The 19292-nt window shown below is 41.1% G+C and overlaps 1 protein-coding gene across 2 annotated transcripts in view; it reads left to right on the top strand.

The window, feature by feature from the left end:
* RAB3C (RAB3C, member RAS oncogene family) overlaps positions 1-19292 on the top strand; it is a 271180-nt gene that overhangs the window by 26595 nt on the left and 225293 nt on the right. The window lies entirely within an intron of this gene.

The following is a 19292-nucleotide window of genomic DNA, read 5'->3' as shown; positions in this document are numbered from 1 at the left end:
TAACTATACATCTCTTAACTCTAGGACCATGTTCTTTCTGCTAATATGAGAGAACAATCATTCCTCTGGCTGACAGCTCCTAGTTTCTCCTCCCTGATCTATATTTTAGAGATGTTTAAAGATGGTTGTGATCATTTAGGTAAAACACCAATATAGTGTATTCATTCAATCCCATAATCTCTAGCAACTTCTCAATCTAGGTTTTTGACAGAAATGCTTTGTAGAGGTACAAAATCATCTGTCCTTAATGTAAAACAGATTCAAATAATATAAATTATTTTTTTGAGAATTGTAAAGTATTCTATACTTAAAAAATATTTTCTTCAAAACACTCAATGCTAGTACCGGGCCAGAGCTAATTTACTTACCTTTCTTGGGCATTGCAGTTAAGTTATGTCTGTGTAGGTCTTACTTCTGAATGAAAGTTGCTCTTTCATTGTGAGCCAACGAAAGCCCAACTCAAATCTCTGAGCTGCCTCTACTCCTGCTTCCTAGTGTCCATAACTTCACTCAAAAGCCTCTGACATCTAATTCTGTTTGCATTTGTCTCTAATCTTCCATAACCCACCATTTTTCCAAAATCTCCAACTCTTCTCACCCTAGTCCATCCCGGGACCTCATTCTAGGGCTTCCATTCTCCCATTCTGTGGATACCCACACACCCTTCAGGGTTCAGCCACTCAGGAACCCTTCACTTTGCCCTCTCCTCAGTCTCAACAGTAGTTTGATGGCCACTATTATCTTTGCAATTAAAACAATCTCATTTCTTCCACTTTAGGGACATTAGGAGCTCTTAATACACCTATGATTCTAGGGTGTGAAAGTGGGTTTTACACTACTGTATACCAACTGGTCTAGTGGATTGTTTAACATTCAAAAGATGTACTATGCAAGATTGAATTTACAGTATAGTTCAAAAGAGAACTTAATACTCATGAAGTAATTATATACTTCTACAAGCAAATACCAAGTTGTATAAATATTATACATAGCTGGCATTTATTGAACAGATACCTATGCCAGGCACTATCTATGCCTTGTCTCTAATTCCCACAACAACCAACCTTTGTATTTATCATTATTCCTATTTTACTGAAGAGATCTGGAGGTGGACAAGTTAAATAGCTTGTCCAGGACCATACATGATGAGTGCCTGATTCCAGGCTAGATCTATGATGCTCTCATGCTTGGGCTTGTTCTCATTCTCCATGCTGCCATAATTAGGAAGCATTCTTGAATATGTGGTGTTTTTGTGAAGATGGCAGTCTTAGACCATGTATCCTGGGATGTTAAAGAAAATGTTTTTGAAAGAGTTTGACCATCTCAATAAATTGAGGCATGCAGGGGAAGACATGATAAAGAGTAACAGGGTGGTTTGCCTAAGTATAGGCATTCCTACAATAGTTCTAGAGATCCTGGCTTTATGCTATAACGTAAGTATACTGGAAAATATTTAGTTGTGTACAGTTCTTATTATTTAATGATTTCAACAAATCATTTGTTTGGGAATATATTTGGCACTGATGGTTTGTCATCTCATTGCATTTTAATAACCAAACAATTACCTGTTTTTACCAGCTTATAGTTTTTATGCATTTATATTAATATTAATTAATATTAATTCATGAAGGAGTCCACAATTATCTTAGTCTATACTATGAGCTGTTTCTACTCACAATGCTTCTGACACCGAATGTGTGGGTTTTCCTGAGCAAACAATTCTTCATTTCTGTGTGGACACAAACTTGGTGTCCTACAATTTAGTTCAGTTCTGACACTGACTATCTGGAGTTAGCACAGATCCCACAGATAAAGCGCTCAGTTCCACAAGACTGCGCCCCCCCCCCCCCCACCCAACCCCGCCGCCAAATCACTTCAGACACCAATCGCAAGTCTGGGCCACCTGTACTTCTGACCTACAGGCTATAAATTGGCAAGTCCCAAAATCCGCCACCCCCGCCCCCACCCCCAGTGTTGATAATTTCCTAGAATAACTCACAGAACTCAGGAAAATGGTTTATTTACTATTACTGGTTTATTATAAAGGATACAATTTGGGAACAGCCAAATAGAAGAGAAGCACAGGGTAGTTTTGGGGGGAGGGTGGGTGCCGCTTCTATGCCATCTCTGGGCATGTCACCCTCCCAGCACCTTGATATCTTCACCAACCCAGAAGCTGTCCGAACCTCCAAACCTCATGTGTGGAGCTTCCTTTGCATAGGCATGATTGATTAAGTCATTGGCCATTGGTGATTGAATTCCATCTCTGGCACCTCTCCCCTCCCAGAGGTCAGGGGGATGGGACTGAAAGTTGGAACCCTTTGATCACATGGCTTGTTCTTCTGACAACCAGCCCTCATTCTGAAGCTATCCAGGGGCTCACCAAGAGTCACCTCATTATGTAAACTCTGGTATGATTGAAAGGGGCTTATTATGAATAACAAAAGATGTTCCTTTCACCCCATCACTCAGGAAATTCCAAGGGTTTTAGAAGCTCTATGCCAGGAACCAGGAGGAAGATCAGATATGTATTTTTTATTCTATTACAATATCACAGCCTATTATATATTTCAAAGGAAGAGAAGGAAAATGGTTTCATAGTAATGAAAACCATCATGCATTTGTCTGGTGCATTATTACCTTACCAATACGGGCTGCAGATATTAACATGATTCTGATCACTCTATTAATTTTAAACTGCCCATAAATAGAACTGTTTCCAGGTTAGGGAAACAAGAAGTAGAGAGGTTAAGTGATTTGACCTTACCTTACAGTTAGTGCCAGAGCAGAGTCTAAAACGCAGGTCTCCTGCCAGGTGGGCCGATCTGCTACTGCACCAAGTTCACTTTCATGGTAAGTGCAGTACTATGACAATTGTGATAAATCTCATACCTGGCTGCCAGTGGAATCCATCAGGCATAGGAACACCAAACGTGAGGCGAGATTTCAACTAATGTTTCTAATATATCAGGAGAGGAGACTCCTGTTTTCTCCTTGATGGCTTGCTTTCTGCATGTGTGTGTAGGGGTTTTCTGAGTCCACAAGCTTGGTTACCGAATTTTCAACAGTCTACATTCAAATAAAGCATTTTAATGGCCACTAGAAACATTGACATTTCTTCCCAAACATGTTACACCTCCTCTCTGTGGAAGTTGGTTACTACCTCAGAATAAACTTGTTTAGAGAAATATGATCATTTAATTGTACTTAGTCACAAACTTTGTCCCCATTAGTATATTTACGAATCCCTCTAGTCTTCACTATATTAATATTTCTTGTTGCACTTTCATTTTATTATTATTTTTATGATTCTCAAATCAAAATTTTAGAATCTAAATACTTGGGTTGTTTCTTTTATTTTTTGTATCTGTTTAATGAAGAGAAATTTAGTGTGGCTTTTCACTTTAATTATAGAAAAATATTTCACAGCTGGGGTCTATAATATTTTTCTTCTAATTTAAAAAGTAGTTTAGCCTTGAGACAGGCTGTATAGAGTGGATTTCTTCCTGATGAGAAGATTGAAAAATAATGTAGCGTCCATTACTAAGAATATCACCTGTATTCATTTTCAGTATCTAGATTACTACTGCAAGAACTTTGAGGCCTGTAGCAGTCTGCAAAGTAAAGATTGCTGGTAATTATTGAAATTAGGCTGTGTCAATAGCCAGATTTTACAGTGTGGTTCTCCTGAATAAATGACAATTTTCTTTGCTTAAAGAAAGCACATAGATCTTTTTCAGTTGGGTCTACATTGTTCAAGTCCAAAAATCAGGATTGACTCTAACTAATGGAAGACATAGCTTAAAAAATTCATAGCTTGGGGCCAGCCCGGTGGCGTAGCGGTTAAGTTCACTTGTTCTGCTTCTGGAGGCCTGGGGTTCGCAAGTTTGGATCCTGGGCGCAGACTGACGCACTGCTTGTCAAGCCATGCTGTGGGGGCGTCCCATATAACGTAGAGGAAGATGGGCACGGATGTTAGCCCAGGGCCAATCTTCCTCAGCAGAAAAAAGAGGAGGATTGGCAACAGATGTTAGCTCAGGGCTAATCTTCCTCACACATACACACACAAAAATTCGTAGCTTAATTAGAGAATATAGGTTTAAAATGGGCAGGGGGGCAGGTAGGCAGAGGGGATTACTGTCTCCTTAAGAATTAGAACAAGCGTTTTATCATTTTTGCATTCTCTTTTTCCCACCCGCAGCCTTCCCCACTCCTTGCCTTTCCTCTTTTCTTCTTTACGCCACTCCTTCCCTTCTTCATTTCTGATCCCTGGCCAGGCTGAGTTAATAGGAAACTCATCCTCAAACCCATTCCTCTTCAGAGGCCAGGGCTGCCACATACAGATGCACATGCTGTGGCCTGGACAAGGGCACCAGCCAAGGGGTCAAGTAGGGCTGCTCTCCAGCTAGAGTGTCACTTGCTAAGCTGTGCTTCGTTCCCAAGGGGGACCTTTTCCTTTTCACAAAGGTGCCCTCTGCTCATCAAGCATGTGCTTCTGGTCCACACACAACCAAAGGTTCTGATTCCCATACAGCAACCACATCCACAGACAGTGACTATGTCACAATCTAGTGCACGAGATGGATGAGGAAACCGAGAGAATACAAGCCCTGCTTCCCTAGCCGAGGCCTGGAGGAAAAGGGTGGTTTAAAATATAGTTTTTATTATTATCTATGTATGGCCAACAGATCAGGAGACAAGTGCCATTGAAAAGAGAGTTTGTTATATCTGTTGAGTCACACAGGGGCTTGGGAACAGGATACACTGGGAATGAGGGGAATCACGTGGGTGGTCAGCAAGCAGAGGGGGCGGCAGAGGCGGCACTGTGACCAGAAACTCTATTGTGGTTTCTGCATAAGAAATCGGCCAGGCAGGGTAAGCGGGTTCAGGATTGGCAGACCCCGGGGCGGAGAGTCCCTAGTTGTCTGGTGCGCGGCGGCCCTGGGGCGATTAGGGCAGGTGGGTGGTGGCCCAGAGTGTGCGGGCCCAGTGAGTGAGGTGCTTGGGGATGCGAGCTCTGGATTGGTTGGTTTGCATTTGGAAAGTGAGCTCCACTGTGTTGTTTACTATCTCTAGGAACTGGGTAACTCTGGGAGGGGCAGTCCCTCCAGGGTCCACAAGGCCCAGAAGTCAGAATAGAGTCAGTAAAAGACACGCTTAATACACAAGGCAGGTTCTGAGTGGCCTCTGCCATTGATTCCACTCTGACAAATGCTTGTGATTTCCACCACCCTCACCACAGTCTCACTGCATTTCTGGGACCTAGAATTATTTCTAATGACTAGGTCATTAGAGACCTGGAATATTGGGTCCGGAAAAGATCTTACAGATTTTCTGGCCTAACCCCTCATTTGATGATACGACTAATAATAGCATCGTTTGTTGAACCCAGTGTTGACCCATGAAGTAAGCACTTTGTGTTTATATGCATTTTAGAATTTATTTTTTGCAACAACCCCATGAAAGAAAGTGGTATCATTAGCCCCATTTTATAGATGAGGAAACAGAAAATCAGAAAGGTAAAGGGTTTGCCCAAGGTCACAGCTAGGATATGTCAGAAGCAGGATTGAACCAGGACCTTGATTTGAAAGCCCATGTACTTGACCACATGGTGTGAATGAGGTCCAGGGAGGCCAGGTGATCTGTCAGAGATCATTAGGGGATCCGATTTGTAATCCTACATATCTTTATCCCTAGCAAGTACTTTTTTCACACTAAGTAATTCACACTAAGTAATCAATATCTTTCTGTATTCCCTTTTTACCTGTTTCAAGAAATTATTTATAGTTACAGAAAGGAATCAGTTGTTTTGCTTAAAGCTTACCATCTGCCAGCACGAGCAGGTTGTGCGTTATCAGTTTTATGTCTAAAACACATAGATATGCCCAGTAGGAGGGACTGGAACATATTCAACTAACTTTTTCCTGCACATTTCTGGAATGCCTGTTTCCGCTGCTGGGGAACGTGCCTATGAAGAGGAGCGTGTAGAAGGAAGAATCTGAGTAAACAGAATGAATACCTACGGGAAAATATTTCTGCCTGTGATCTTTGCGTTTGGTGCTCATTTAGCCTCGTCACCCTGCCCATTGATTTCAGGATGGTGTTTAAACCTCTAGTCTATTTATAAGGAGCCAATATTTTCTGCCCAGGCAAGCTCCGTAAGAGAACCACCGCAGCCAGTGACAGCTGCCGAGACCATTCCTGGTGCATTTCCCCCAGCACATTTCTTCTAACTTAGCATCTGCTTTTCTGAGAGATTAAGAAAGGCAAGACTTTGTTTCACTCCTGAGAGAAAGCTGATAGTGTGTACAAAATGTCAAGATGCATGAAAACATCCACTCTGTCAGACAGGCGAAAGCAGCAACTCCCACATCCCACTGTGTTTAAACCACTCTTCGCAGCATTGACAAAATACGCATGATGGTAAAGACTTCGTTGCTGGCCTAATAGAGCTTACCAGCTAAGTGGGAAGATGAAGACAAGCAAGGGAGTGAGGATCAGCCCATGGATCAGTAAGTGTATGCGGCCAAGGGCAGAGCGGCCCAGTGACACGAGCAGGGCCTTTGGAGTCTGGCGGTCGGAGTTCAAATGCTGACCCAGATCTCACTAACTGTGTGACCTCAAGCCCTAACTTCTCTGAGCTTCCGTTTACTCATTTGTGAAACGAGAGCAAATAACACATACCCCTTAGCTGCTAAGTATTTGCTATCATAAATACTTATACCTAGTTCAATATCAGATGCAAAACTAACAATAAATGTTAGTTTTCTTCTTTTCTAAATAGTGTACCAACCTTCAGCTTTTGTACTCAATAAAGTAATTTAATTGAATCAAATATTTACTGGGTGCCTACCATGGGCCCAGCACTGTGCTAGGTGCTGGGGATACAATGGTGGAGGATGCGCAGGGTCTCGCATCAGGAGCTAGCCATCTGATGAGGAGGTAGACGAGTGAGGGGGGAATCCCATCTGCTGTGAAAAATGCACCGGAGGTGTGAGCACAGGAGACATGGGAAAGATGCCTAAGCCAGTCTTGACGATTCTGGGAAGGCTTCCTGAGAGCATCTATATCTGAGGCAAGAACTGACAGATGAAAAGGATTATTTGTTCATTCATTCATTCACTCAATCAATATTTATTAATATTTTACTATGTGCCAGACACTGTGAAGGCATTTGAGATTGAAAGTAAATAAATGAAAAATATCGATTGTAATAGTGCTATGGAAAAATAATCAGAGCACTCTGATAAACGAAAACCAGCATCAGGGGAGGGGCAGCCTATTTTCGTCAGATGATCCAGGAGGGTGTCTGTGAGAGCACTGAGCTGAGGCGTGGAGGAGAAGAAGGAGCCAGCCATTGAAGAACAGGAGTGAGCTTGCTTGCTCACGCTCTCTTTCTCCTTTCAAAAGGGAGAGTTTTTGTTTTTTGGTTTGCTTCCCACCATAGCTTCATGGAGAGCGTTCATTGCCTGCTGCTTGTTTATGAAATCCTGCCTTTCTCCCCATTTTGCCCTCCATTTGATCAGGAGTGGATTTGGATGATTGGGGCCTGAAGCCTGTACAGTTTGACAATCCTCTTTAAGGAACAAGATACAAAAATACCTTACTTTTGCAAAAGTCACAAAAAGCAGATGACCATGTGAGCCCATTGTTGGGGCCCCTTGAACGGAACCTAAAGCTTCATCCTCAGTCAGCTTCATGGCAGTTCAATGCTGCCTTTGTGGAAATTTTACCTACACGTCTGTAGAGACTGACGGGCACATGTGACTGATGAGACGCAGTTACAACTAGTGCAAAAGAGGAATGTACGGTGGGAGTGTGCAGGCAAAGGTGTGTTGAGACAGTGGGATAGAGAAGAAGGGACACTAGGACTGGAGACTCGATTCCTGGGGAAAATGACTTAACCTCTTTAGGCATCAGTTATCTGATCTTGAAAATGACTCAACTAAAACAAAAACAAAATAGACATTCAATGATCCCTAATGTGCCAGGTACAGTTATATGTGTGTATAAGTATTGTCGTCTGATTCTCACAGAAATCTATGAGATAGATGCAATTCTTATCTTCAGTTTACGGATGTAGAAACTGAGGCAGAGAGAGTGTAAATAACTTGCCCAAGGTCACACAGCTAACAAGTAGCTGATAGATATTAGTGTGAGCTGCCTGGCTTTGGAGCTTTCTCTCTTAACCCATTCTGCTACACCTTTTCCCTAAAAGTGCCACTTTTGAGTAATTGCTCTGGGCCAGCCACTGAGCATATTTTATTTTTCATGTTTATAACAACTTTGAAATGTTGGTATTAATATAGCTCATTTTAAAGATATGAGAAAACCAAGACTGAGAGAGGTTAAATGATTTCCTCCTGGTCAGATGGCTCTTTCTACTGCTTTTAGAGTAACTTTCAACCTTACAGTTCTCTGATTTGAAAAAAAAAAAAGAAAATCAGGAAATAGCCAACAATCAATAGAGTAAATTTTTTCCAGAAATGTATCATGACAATATATTCCATCCAGACTGATATCTTTTGTGATCCTCCAAGTCATCCTAGTTCCTACAGGGACTTCTAGCTCAAGACTGGTGATCTCAAACCTTCTAAAAATGAGAGTACCACCTTTGGTAGCAGAGAAGGGGAATTCTGCATAAGTGAAGTTATGGGTAATTGAATATTTAAATTGCCAAAACTAAAACAATTAAATATTTTAATGAAAACCTCTCTAATGTGTGGTGCATATTTCCTCACCTAAGGAGGACGAAAAGCTAAGAACATAAACGATGAACCAAGCTGTCTTAGACTCAGGATTATCGGTAGGAGTCCCTCAGGGATGACTATCCACTCAGGGGTCACCACATGATATTTTCTATAGTCTTAGGTCTATTGGTGTATATTTTCTTTCTTCAGTATCACCCTGTCCCCCTTTCATGTTTCTAGTTGCTTTCCTCTCTCATTCTAGTTTTCTACTTCCGTTATGTAAATCAAGTTCACTATCATTAGCCGAATTGAGAGCAAAGTGGCACAGAGTGAGGGGAAGAGAATCCTCTTATTAATGAGCATGAGCCTTGGTGTATGATGCTGGACAGTCTAATAGGACTTCACAGAAGCCTCCCTTTGCTATTGTATTGTTATCTCCACGTATTTATCAACTAAAATGTTAAGTCTACCTGAATACAGTGGTGTTAGTTAGACCTTAGGCCTATTCTAGACTTACTTGGGTCTAACTTCCTCTAAGATGGCAAGACAATATGGTGGTTTTGTGATTAAAAATAGGCTCCAAAGCCAGGTTGTCTGAGTTCAAATCTTGATTCTAAGGCTTCCTTATGGATCTTGTGACCTTGGGCAAGTTAATTAACTTCTCTGTGCCTCAGTTTTTCTATCTGTAAACTGGGGATAATAATAATACTTTGCTCACAGTCTTTTTGTAAAGATTAAATAAAATGATATTTATGAAGTTCTTAGCCTAGTACCTCATGCATATTATGTGCTCAATAAATAAGTCATTTTTATTTCTCTCAACCTCCTGCATCTTATCAATATTGACCTCAACTAATTCCATACTTTCTGGAATTGCAAATAGACTTTTTGGGCCATAAATTGCCAGTTCTCACGTAGGTAGACATTTATATGAAGAACTTAATTTTGGAGTCATGACATGGTAATGAAATATTCAAGCATATTGACAAAGTGAAGCATCTTCTGGACACCTGGGTTCCTCTCAACAGCCACTGATAATTTTTTTTTTTTTTGGTGAGGAAGATTAGCCCTGAGCTAACTTCTGTTGCCAATCCTCCTCTTTTTGCTGAGAAAGATTGGCCCTGGGCTAACATCTGTGCCCATTTTCCTCTACTTTATATATGGGAAGCTGCCACAGCATAGCTTGATAAGTGGTGTGTAGGTCTGCACTTGGGATGCAAACCTGTGAACCATGGACCACCGAAGCAGAGAGTGCAAACTTAACTGCTACACCACTGGGCTGGCCCCCACTGATAAATTTTGCTATGTCCAAATGCAGCCAGCTGTGTGTTGAGATGTTTCATGGTGTTTTGGAGCCATCTGTGCATTTAGAGAGAGTCATCAACTGCACAGGGAAGGTAAACCCATACAGCTTGTTTATTAAATGCTCATAAAACTGATGTCCTGTCCCAGAATAAAACAATTATAAATCATTGGATCCATGGAGAGCTGTTATTAAAATCCTAGGATATAATTTCCTGAGGATATTGCTTAGTGATACTTGCAGCTTCTGATCTAAGATGTGGGCTGTGTCTCTATCACAAGTCACACATTGTTATTTTTCTATTGATTTGTTTAAGGTGATACTGAACTCACTGTTCTGGAATTGTATAAACACAGCTTAAATCTGGGTACAAATGAAGAGTTTAATTACTCCATATTTATTTCTCAAGTCAAATTTAAGGAAAGTGCACAGCATTTCCCAAGCTGGATAATACTTATTTTCAGTGTTGGGAATATTCTTTTTTCCCCTTCTGTTTTAGCTCCCATAACACTGATTTTGCTAGTCCTGAACATTGCCACTGAGACAACTCAACCAACAAGATAAAAGAAATAGCAAATGTGAGCATCAATTGATAGGAATCACTTTGCTTAAACCACTGGTGGATACGAAGAAATGGAACACAAGGTCTCCACCTTCAAAGAGTTTACAGTCTTTGAAAGCAACTGAATCAATCTTAGAATGTCTATAAAGCATCATGTGCAAAACAATAAACTGAAGATAAAAAGTACAGAAGAGACATAAAATTAAAAAGAATTGAAGTGGGGGCAAGTGTCAGACAGGGCTTTGGGGAGAAACCAACCAGGTAATTTAGGAGAGTTTAATGATTTTATAAAGATATGTGCAGGATTAGAGAAGCATGGTGCAGGGATGAAGCATAGAGAAGGGACGGTGCAGACCGCAGAGCCATTACCACAGAGTAGCATGGATTTGGGTGAAGAGTGGATCTGGAAAGGCAAAGATGCATATCCAGCACAATGAAGAAGGTAGCTTTGGATTAAAGTTTTCTAAATAAAACAATTTGATTATCAAATAAGAAGGCATAGGGGCTGGCCAGGTGGCATAGCAGTTAAGTTTGTGCGTTCTGCATTGGCGGCCCGAGGTTCGCCAGTTCAGATCCTGGGCACAGACCTACTCACCACTCATGAAGCCACGCTGAGGCAGCGCCCCACATAGAAGAACCAGAAGGACCTACAACTAGGATATACAACTATGTACTGGGGCTTTGGGGAAAGAAAAGAAAAAAAAGAGGAATATTGGCAACAGATGTTAGCACAGGGCCAATCTTCCTCAAAAAAAAAAAAAAGAGCCACTTCACATAAACTAAAATGGCTATAATTAAAAAAAAAAAAAAAGAAGGCATAGACTCCAAATACACATTTTAGAGAATTTGAATCATAGATGTTATATGGCATTGTCTTCATCTATTCATACCCTGATAATTTGGATTTTATGGTACATTTCACACCTTTTATTTTGTTTTGCTTTGCCTGTGCACATGGCCCTCCCTAACTGTTTCAATGGACCTTCATTGGATAATTCTATCCGCTCAAGATATTGCTAATGAGTTAGCGCTTTGAACATATAAATGGCTATTAATGTCTGCTTCATAAGGAGATTAATTAATTTTCACTCAAAATTGAGTGAGTGTCTGCATGGAAAAAAATACCAGTGAACTGAGGGCCTTTATCCAATCCTCTCTGAGGCGCTCCAATAGCCTCTGAAAAGGGGAAACAAACGGTCTGAGAGCTTGGGCAACAAAAGCCAGTGAAGCATGTGGTGTAGTCACTGAGAGCCCAGGAAAGACTGTGTGCTACACAAGGATGGGAATTCAGAGTCTGCCCTCTGCTCTGCCAGGCTGAGCACGCTGCTTGCGCATGAGCCATGTTCCCAACGCTAACCCCTGACCCGTGTGGTTCTCTGACAGATATGTCCCCAAAGGAAAAGCAAGGCAATGCATTTTTTTATAAAATTAAATGTATTCAATTTTAAGAAACATTTTAAAGTAATTTATTTATTATAATTAATTTCTTCCCACTCTTTTGGTAATCTGATAAATGGTAGATTCTTTTTTTTAAACCTTTCTTGGGAAACAATGGCAATTCTCTGTCAATTACTCATTTGTACTTATTTATTATTAATATTATTTTGGTCTGGGAAGCTGAAAGGTCTGGGAAGCAGGGATGTGGGAAGTTCTTGTGATGTAACCCGCTGGGCTGGGCAGTGTGGAGAGAATAGCCAGATAGCAAGGCAGTCGCTGTTTTAGTCCATCAACCCCCAGCACGGCTTTGTCTTTAAGGACCAGACATTTGTGAGTGATTGCTGTGTGCTGTGCAAAGGGCTGGGCTCTGGAGGTCGGGGAGCCAGGGGTTTCTAAGCTTCCTATCTTCCAGTGGCTTGCAGGATAATGACACAGAAATGAGTGTGAAATAAATGAAGAGCAACCAAAGGAGAAAAGCAATTATGCTGAGCTTGATACAGCAAGAGAGTCGCCATCACTTGTATTTTGGCAGAGACTGAGAGGCAGGCGGAGGAGTGGGAAAGCTCTCTAGTGGAGAAAAGGCAGGGCTGCAGGCGTGTCCTGAATGGAGGCTGTTGGCGGAGGAAGCAGTAGGCGGCCTCACTGGAAGAGGGGCATCCTTTATGATTTGTTAGGGGTGTATAGTGGCTTCTTCTGACTGGTTCTAAGTTGGAGGTGGGGAAAAAATTAGAGGAAGCTGTCAGTTAATAATCAAGTCCCAACCCTTTAGAGCCAATTGTTACAGAAATTATTTAGTTTCCTAGATTGTCGCTAGAGATAGCGATCTGGCTTCCTACAAGTTGGGCTTACAGCAGGCTGGTGTACTGGGCTGCTTATTGGAGATAAGGGAGTTGATTTCCTGGCGCGTTACTGCAGGTTGTGGGTCAAAGTTCTATTTTTATACACGATCTGCCCATTGTCCGTTTGTATATTGAGTCTCACAAGTAAGTCAAAGGCTAGCTTTAATAAGAGCAGCAAGAGAGACAGCACAAGGAGAAATAATTGGTTTTAGTGTCTGATGGTTTGATTCTGGAAAAGTTATTTGACTCTGTTATGTCTTGGTTTCATTTTCTGTAAAATAAGGATAATAATATTTGCCTTGTAGGATTGTTTTGAAGAGTAATGTAAGATGTGTAATGTGCTTTCATATAATGTTCTCATATTTTTTGGACACATTTATACCCTTAAAAATTATTGAGGACTCCAAAGAGCTTGTGTGTACATAGGTTATATCTATTGGTATTTACTATATTAGAAATTAAAACTGAAAAAATTTTAAATATGTATTAATTCATTTAAAAATAACAATAATAAACACATTGCATGTAAACATAAATTACATACTTTTAATGAAAAATAACTACATTTTGAAAAATGAAAAAGGTAGTGAGGAGAGTGATATTGTTTTATATTTTTGCAAATCTCTTTAATGTTTGGGTTAATAGAGGAAGTTGGACTTTCATATTTGCTTCCTCATTCTATCTGTTGCTATATTACATGTCATGTAGCCTCTGGAAAACTCCACTACACTTGTGAGAGAAGGAGAATGAAAAAGGCAAATAACAACCTGGTATTACTTTTAAAGTAATTTTGACCTCAGAGACCCTCTGAAAGGATTTGGAGGCCCCCAGACCACATTTTGAATACTACTGTTCTAGGCTTCAAATAAATTATTAATAATATCAGCAAGAGATTATAGCACTGTTGATACTTATCCATGAGGGCACATCTTTATAGGGAGGTACTGCCTATACTCCCATATGCTGGCAGATAAAAGAAAGGAGATCCTCTGACAGTAGGTGGCTTGCCCGGATGCCGTGTTTGAGGCTCAGAGCAAAGAGTGCAAGTCTTTGCAAATAGAGGGTGAACCAGAAGGAAGTTTGTATTTTTCAGCAGTATCTAAATGAGAGACTAAGTGAAAGCGCAAACCCACGCATTTTATACCCTGCTGTTATCAACAATATGGCAAGAGCAAGTGCAAAGGCAGAAAGTAGGTCCTGCTCAAATCTGGCTCACTGGAGCAAGAATCTCCCCATATTCTGGGAAGGGAGGTGGGTGACATGTGTGCTGAACCCCTACTTGGTTTACAAACTGGGCAACTGAGTGGAGTAGCCATTTGATTTCCTGGCAAAATTCTCAGAAGAAGCATTGTTGGTGAAAACAAACTGCTGGATTCTGAAATCCTAGTTTTTCAAAGTTTATCAGAAGCTAAATGTTAATTTACACTAAGTTATGCATGACTGATAGACTGTTTCAAATATCCTAAAGATATTTGAATTTTAAAACAGTAGCATGTTAACCAAATGAACGAAGGAGCTTTCAGCAGCAAGTGTCGTGATGGGGCCACCATCCCTAGATTTTCAACTTGGACCGCCTGTGTGAAAGGCTGACTCAGACTCTTAAAGCACATCGTTGACCCTTTATGGTAATTGAGGGGGAAGAATGGGCTGATATAAATAATTTCATTTTATTTTAACCAGTGGATCTGTCTTCTTCTTTAAGAAAAAGTACAGTAGTGGTTTTTTTTCCTTTAACTTTTGCAAAGCAATTAACCTCTGGGTCAAGACAAAGCTCAGAAGATTTCATCTCTACCGTGTAATTCTTCGCAAATTTATAATCAATTGGAAACAAGAGGGTGAGAATTGAAAGTGTTTTTCTCAGTTTGCTCTATGGCTACCTTCTGCGAATGCTGTATCGAGGTCTGTAGGTCTGGTTTTGAGAGTGAAATTCTAAATTGAATTTTGTAATAACATAGCTACCAAGGCCTGAGAGCAGAGATGAAAGGACAGAGGCTTCTCCTTGGGAAGTGGTGAAAATCAAGACCTGCTGAGACGCTCTGCCCAGCCTTGTTGATGGTACCTATTCCAACAACATCCTGGTGATTCCAGTCATTTAGATGATTCTGCAGGTGCAAGGCACTTGAGTGTGCACATGGGCTAATCTCGGAATGTGAGAGAAATTCACAAAGAAGGCTGTATGAGCAGGGGCCTGGGTGAACAGTTTGGTTCCACCCGGTTTATCAGCACCATTGTTTCCCAGAGGAGTGTCTCATCAATGATTTTAGCCAGAAGTCATGGCCTCTCCAGAGACATAGTCCTCAAAGTGTGGTCCCAAAGGCAAACCCCTTTTAGAATCATTTGGAGAATTTGTTAAAAATGTGGATTTTGAACCTCATCCCAGGCCCACTGAATCAGAATCTCTGTGTGAGCAGAACCAGGAAATCTAGATTTCTAACAAGCTACCCAGATGAGTCTGATGCAATAAAGTTTGATAACTGCTGTTCTAAGGAACAGGTCCGAAGTGGCCTAAAGTACTTCCTGTCACATTGTGTCTGCTCATGCAGAGCTGAAGGTAAGTCTACTTTAGTCTATTAAGATCAAAGATAGATCTGGGGAGGGGTAGTCTTAGATACTCTTCTCAGATCTGCTCCTGATTTCTGGAGCCAGAGAACAGCCTTAGGTTGACCCAAATGTGACTTCTAGCTGGAGGCCTATCCCTTGGAGTAGCTGGGGACAGAGGGTATATGTGCCTAGAAGAATAGCATCAAAGCTTCAGCGCCTCCATCATACTGTATCTGACAATGGGTCCACCTGCTCCTTCATCCCCTTCTCTTCTTTCCCTACCGACCTAATCATCCTTCCCTCATTTCAAGACCAAATACAGTTCCACTTCCCGCTGGTTGCTAACTTTGCTCTTGATTCCTTCCTTTCTCTCCTATTCGAGGCAGTCTTCGATATTGAGGTCTAGAAGTATTCTCTCTCCGTTCCCCTTCAGCTCAGTTTTCTATTCTATGTCTCTGAATATGTCATGAACTAAAATGGCGAAGGTTCCAGTACTCACTCTATCTCAAGCAAAGAGAGATTTATTTCCTCAACCTCTTCAGCATTTGCCACAGTGATTTTCAAATATTTTTTAAGTTATGGAGTCATTTCTTCAAAGGAAGATGTATTCAAAATCCCAATAACTAGAGGAAACTGACCTGTTTTAAGCAGGTTAGGTTAGCCCAGAGTCTCATTCCTTCAACTTCCCAACCCCTTAATGGGATGAGGGCAGGGAGATCTCAGCCTGGAAAACCACTGGTCTATAATGTCTTTGAAAATGGGGGCTGGGAAACACACGAATATGTCTCTCGCTGACTCTATCCCTGCAGCATGTTCCCTGGGAGATGGTGGCTCTTATGGAAAGAGCCAAGGGTCTCTTAAAACTGGGAGGCAATGGGGAAGAAAACGAAGGGGGAGCCATAGGCTTAGGACATCTCACCCACAGGGGAATCTGCCAGGATGCTAATCTTCCAACTTGTGTATTAGTGTGGTGAAGATTCAGTAGTGCAAGGAAAAACATTTAAGTCAGACACTCTTTCCAGATAGAGAAGAGGAACAAATCAAGATGAGACCAAGCGATAAAACTTGCCATATCTGATGAAAGTCATATTGTTAACTGATATTTACAGGAACAATCTGTCATTTAGTTTTTGACTTTCTTTTTCTTCCACTAAATTATGAGCTTCTACAGGTCAGGGACTATGCATTACTCAGCTCAGGAGTCTCAGCTCCTGTAATGGCTGGCCCATGGGAGATATCAGTACATGTCGGGTACATAAGTGAGTGTACTATGTCTAACAGTCATGATCATGCTCATTTACTCTACAGATGTTTGGTTGTGAAATTTATTTGGTTGTACTTTTAAACTTTATTCACATATTTTTACTTCTCATAATCATCGCCATTCTTCCTTCCCATTATTTCAGTTGTCCAGGTTAAGGGATGTTTATTCATACCTTTAAAAAGTTGGAGGAAATGTTACACAGGGAAAGAAGATCACCTGGAAGAGCTGCTTCCCAGGAGCCAATGGAGCATTCTGGTTAAGAGCTCAGGCCCCGATGTCAAAATGCCTGGATCTAAATGCTGAATCGTGGCTTCCTAACCTCTCTCAGCCCCAGTTTCTTCATCTGTGAAATGAGCATAATTAGAATATGTACTTACTAATGTGGTTATGAATAATAATAAAAATGTACATCACTCAACATAGCACCTTGCAGACAGTAAGACTCAGTAAAGGTTAGTTCCTGTTACTGTTTGTGTCTTGGACCAAGTGAAAAGCTCAACATCCAATCTCAGAAAGTTGTGCCTTGTCATTTTGAGACTTTCCTTTGTTGATATAAGATTACCACGTTAGAATGCCCCACTGTCACCACTTAGAAATATACCTCTCTGACCCCATATCTGAGAAATGCTGGAAGTTCTGCAAGATGCTAGGGGACCTCAAATTGTATAAACCTCAGGCCTCACACAACCTGGGTTCACCCCTATTTAGACTTCCTTTCCAGGGCAGTGGGAGGAAACTCGAGGCAATATAGTAACAATATATTGGAAGTTGTTAACCTTCATTGCAGAAGGAATAGTCATTTAAAATCAAGACTTAAATATCAGTTGGACTAAAATATCAGTGACAGAGATAGGAAAGGACAGAATTTATGCAAAAGAGCAACACTTTTTGGTAAAAGTGCATTGTTGAATTGAATTCAATTCAATTTTGGTGCCCACAGTAAGGGGGATGTTTGATGTAAGAACACTCCAAGAGGTGACAATGAAATTCGTGGTCCCCATGTTTAGTATGAATTGAATGGATGAGACATCTGAGCCACCTGTCCTGGAGACCCAACGCTGGAATAATGATGTGTACATAAAGGTGATCAACTCTTCTCTATTTTCCCTGGGGACAAAGTAGGAAGAGTGGTGCTAAAACGGCTGAATGAAAAGCTAATGGTCAAATACATAAAAAAGAATGTCTTTTTTTGTCAAACGTGGGATCTGTCACATGGGGAGTTTGCAGTCCATTCTTAACAGAAGCTTTCCAAACGAATACATCTTAATCTGGGTGCAGTAGTTTAAAGAAAGCAGAGTAGTGAACTGATAATTTATAAAGGCTGCTCCTGCCTCCAAGAAAAGCTTTTTTTTTTTTTTTAAGTTGTGTCATCTGGCAGGCAGACTAGATCTCTGCATCTACAGCAACGATTTCTACAGAATTGGACATTTTTTAGCCAGACCCAGAATTGTCATCCTAGGAATCAAAATCAGACTAATTGCTTCTGGACCTGGCAACCTCCCATGTCTTGGCTGGTACAAGCGCCTGTCAGGACCAGAGTTTGTACATCCCCAGATTCTCCCTGACTTCCTCCCTAGCCCCTGAGGCTGCACTCTAGAGCATACTTTACCTCTTAAGTGATTGACCCCGAGCTTTTGCTTCCTTTCCTGACACAGAAAGGAAAATGAAATAAGCCTTCTGTTACAGTTCCAGACGGCAGTCCATGATCACAGTGTAGCTAATGGGGAACTCAGGTGAGTGTGGCTCACTAGATGGTGGACAATACATGGGGTTTGGTAACGGGAACAGCAGGAAATAATAGGAAGGGACACGTAGTACATTTATGCTAACATGTTATTTAATTCTGGTGATCTAGTGTATAGTTGCATTTTGGAAACGGATTAAAAGAAGACATTGGAAGTCTCTGAGGATATGAAAAAGAAAACGTCATATTAGGAAAGTAAGAAGGAGGACCACCAAGAGTATAGCATTATGTTAATTATCTGTTTGACTCATTGCTCATGTAGCCCTCCCTGCAAACTTGTGACAGCTGAAATAATTATTTATTATTTTGGCCCCACCCCTACTTTGAGACCAGTCTTTCTTTGGATGAAGGAAATATATGAAATCTAAACATTCTTGTTCACCTGCTCAGTTTCAAATAGCTCTTCTACGTGGTCTTCCTGGGATCCCAATTTCCTGGAAACTGGAAATTTCTGGGTTCCTTTATCCACCATCCCAGTTTTCTAGTAGGCAGGTTCCTGTCTAGATCTCCTTCCCTAGCATCTCAGTCCCTTTAGAAATTGCACTCCTGCCCTTGACTGCTAATGTCTGTTTATAGTTTGGATTCTGGACAAGTGTCCTTCATACCCTGAACTTTGAGTCCTATCTTTGGACGCATGTCCTTGGATATATGCCTCTTGATTAACCATCACTTGCTGTTGCACTCTTGTTCCTTTATTACTTTTTGCCTCACCTTTTTGATCTGCCTGCACTCGTGCTCTTGAGCTTTCTGATTTGACTCCCCAAGTCCCAATCCATTGTTGGGACTCCATGTTCAGCAAACGCTTCCTCCAGTCTATTGTCAATTATGTTAAGATCATTTTGTCAGCCTCCTCTAATGAGAGAAGATCACACAAAGAGTAAAAAAAATATGCCAGACCAGGAGGACAAATGA

This window comes from Diceros bicornis, chromosome 20, assembly GCF_020826845.1.
Source record: "Diceros bicornis minor isolate mBicDic1 chromosome 20, mDicBic1.mat.cur, whole genome shotgun sequence".
Taxonomy (NCBI): domain Eukaryota; kingdom Metazoa; phylum Chordata; class Mammalia; order Perissodactyla; family Rhinocerotidae; genus Diceros; species Diceros bicornis.
The sequence above is the reverse complement of the archived record's forward strand: the minus strand, read 5'-3'. Positions and strand labels throughout refer to the sequence as shown.